Source organism: Egretta garzetta, unplaced genomic scaffold (assembly GCF_000687185.1).
Source record: "Egretta garzetta isolate BGI_Z169 unplaced genomic scaffold, ASM68718v1 scaffold250, whole genome shotgun sequence".
In the NCBI taxonomy this organism is placed as follows: domain Eukaryota; kingdom Metazoa; phylum Chordata; class Aves; order Pelecaniformes; family Ardeidae; genus Egretta; species Egretta garzetta.
In genome coordinates, this window is record NW_009258294.1 from 290,172 (window position 1) to 293,477 (window position 3,306).

Genomic DNA, 3,306 nt, shown 5'->3' on the forward strand with positions numbered 1-3,306 from the left:
GGTTGTGGATGCCGGTGCGCGGTAACATCCACCAGCCTCACCGAAGCACTAACGGCCCTTTGCTCCGTGCGACGGGTACGAGGGCTCCTCTGAGGACACCCGAGTGACGGATTTCCCGAATTTGGGGGTGGCCCGTTAAAGACGTTCAGCGGTGGTAGTGAGGAAGTTCGCAGAGGCGTTCGGTTCTGCCCGCTGCAGCGCTCGCCTGAGAAGTCGGTGTTCTGGGAGCGGAAGCTGCGCTGCAGGGTCCCGGGGCTGCCCTTGCAGGCCTTCCGCGGCTGCCCGTCTCCGGTCCCGCTCCCCCTTACAAGGACGCCCTGAGGATCAGCGCCCCCGCGCCAGGGGACTCCGCAGCAGCGTTACGAAGCTCCTGGGAGACAATTACTTGTGTGCACAGGTTTGAGCTTGCCCCCTGCAACATAGGTGACTACCAGAAAAGTTTAGGGTGCCTTGCTACAGGGGCGTTCCTGTCTGTTCTACAGGGTAACTTTCTGCAGAGATGACTCCAGAGACCTTGCCCATGACATCACCTTGGTGGGAATAAATCAGACTTTGCAAAGTAAAGAAATGTAGAACCGCTCCTCTGTTGTTACTGCACTTTCTGATTCCTAAGGGCACCAGGAAATTTCCATCCCCTTCATCCCCATTTGGTCACGGCCAGCTATCATAAATGCATCTGTTAAGCTGTTTTTGTGGACGGCCTGAGCAGAGGCCACAGGGTGGTACCCCGGTCACCGTGCAGCACTTGCCCTGCAGGCTGTGCCTACAGGACTAAAGCTTGGGACCCACATCTTTAGTAAAGCCTCCCTGTAGCCCCGTTTTCCAACCCCCATCTACAAAGCCCCAGTACAGCCTATGCGCAAAGGTTGATCCCTGAGGTCCTGCCATCTCTCCTGATCACTTACTGATATTACAGCTACCTGGTTTTATCCTCCAGAACCTCCCCTTGAATTGCAGGCTCCGAAGAAATGTTGTCAGACATTTTGGCGTGCAGGGTGTGGTACTGGAGCAGAGTTCTGCAGCATGCCTCCACATTGGAGGGAGGTGATCCTGCCTGGAGTGGTGCACGGAGACCTTAGTGATTCCTGCAACAGTTAAGCCAAGTGTAGCCACGCACACTGTGACCTCCAGGCTTGTGTTGTGCCATGTGTATCCCACGGCCATGGGATAAACTCAGCCAGCTCACTTAGGGGAGCTGGTGGGCAGCTCCTACGTTCTGCTGGCAATTATACCACCTCTGTGAGCTTGCCTCTGTCTAAAGGTGCAGCAAGCAGTTACCATGTGAATATCCTTTCTGTTTGACAGTAGAAATGATGAATAGAGTTCTTGTAAGAAAATCCTCTAATAGCTTGAATGACTGCAATGGGCTTGCCCTTCCACAGGCAGGGTCTTCATGGTGTGCCCTCATCAGAGGCCCATTTGCTGCTGCACTACTCATGGTTCGCAGCATCTGAAATGCTCCAAAATAACAGTTCTCTGTTTCTTTATGGTGTTAGCTCTAGTTAATTGCATTTGAAATGGTACTTTGCAGAGTCTGAATGCCTTTCTTACTGGGACCATAATGGACTAGCGTGTTTTCTTTGATAACTTGCCTCAGGAAGAGTGTTCAGCTTGTCTAATTCCCACTCCAAACTAAAGGTGGAGTGTTGTCATCAGGGGGAGGGCTTCCTGCAATGTAGGTGGAGATTAAATCAACTGTAGAAAAAGCGTGATTGAAGATGATGGAAAGCAGCCAGCCATGTTACAGTGGGAATTTCTAGTATAAATTAAATAAAAGTAGATTAGACTGACAGCTCTTTTAGCAGCTTTGTGCCTTTTGGATGTTCGGCCAGCAACACCCGCTTTCTGGTCCTGCTGAGTCAATCAGATGGGAAAATCCATCCAAACAGGACTCCCAGGCCTCTTCCCACAGGACACTCAAACAGTGGCTTCCCTCCTCCCTTCAATCATTGGCCTAACAACATGTAAGGCCATGGGTCTTCACCAGTCTTGAGATCAGGCCTGCCCTGGATTAATGAGGATCAGCTCTCCAGTAATCTTCAAAACACGGCTTTGCTTTTCTTTCTTCAAGACTGTGAATGTCCTTCTCCTGTATTCCAGCCCCACTGAGATGTGTGTTGCTCACAACCTCCCCACTCTGGGACCTGCCGGCAGCCAGACACCGCAAGAAATCTGTTAGCCATGGGAAATGGCAGGGCAAAACAAAGTTCAGCAAGACTATGGGCAGTCCAAGTATTTTACCTGGACGAAACACATACTGTTGGAGGAGAGAGGGAATTACAAGTCCTGTTCTTGCTTGGGTACTCTGGTACTGCAGCTCTTGTTAGTGAGCACTCTGCCCTGTGTGCCTTGCCATGTCTCTCTGCTCCTGGCTAACCTGCTCCCAGACACTTAACATTATCCCAATCTACACCTGCTTGTGATGGCCCAAAATGTGGGAAGTGTGCTCCAAAGGCTTCTTTCTCCCCGAAATACAACTTCACAAAGACTAGAAATGACAACAGTAAGGTTAATTTGACTTGTGTCAGCTAACCAGTTACCATCTCTACAGCTGCCTAGAAGCTCTTTGGTATACAGGTGCCTATTATGATTTTTTTGAGGTGACTGTCTTCCTAATGAAAGACAAAGAATTTTAGCCTCTGGAGTATGCAGCTTTGTGATGGGGAGAGAGACTATAATGAACTACAGAGCCAGTGTCTTGTTTTCCACTTTTTTGTTTTCCAAAAAGTTAGAATTTTAGTTCACTGCTTGCCCTTTAAAAGTGTTTGGTAGGCCTCCCCTGCAAGTCAGGACTGAGATAACATGGATGGTTATATCACGTGCTGCATATCTAAGTAAATAAGAGCAGTTGTTTTCAATGTATGTTTAGCTTTCAACTCCATATTATTTTTTTTTTTTAAGAAGGTCTTGCTTGCATGGAAGCTCATTTATTCTTTCTTCAACAACAGCAGGTAGCTTAATAAAAGTTGTTACTTCTTGTTGTACATCTGGCTTTGCTTTGAGGCTATGAGAACTTGTAGTCAAAATTCTAAATACAATTAGTAGACTAGTACCTGAGAAGCCACTAAATGTGATGTCTGTAGGTTCTGGTGTGATAACATCTCAACTGTATTCAGGTCTGCCTTAGATATTTTAGTCTATGGTGATGAAAGAAATACAGATATTGAGGTTACGCTCTGAAATTAAATTTACAGTGGAGAATGGGGCTTCATATAACAAAACTAGATAATATCCTTTACTGGGAGCTGTGACTGGTATCACCAAAATATTTGAAGGGGGACATCTTTTCTAAGTATGTAATCAAAG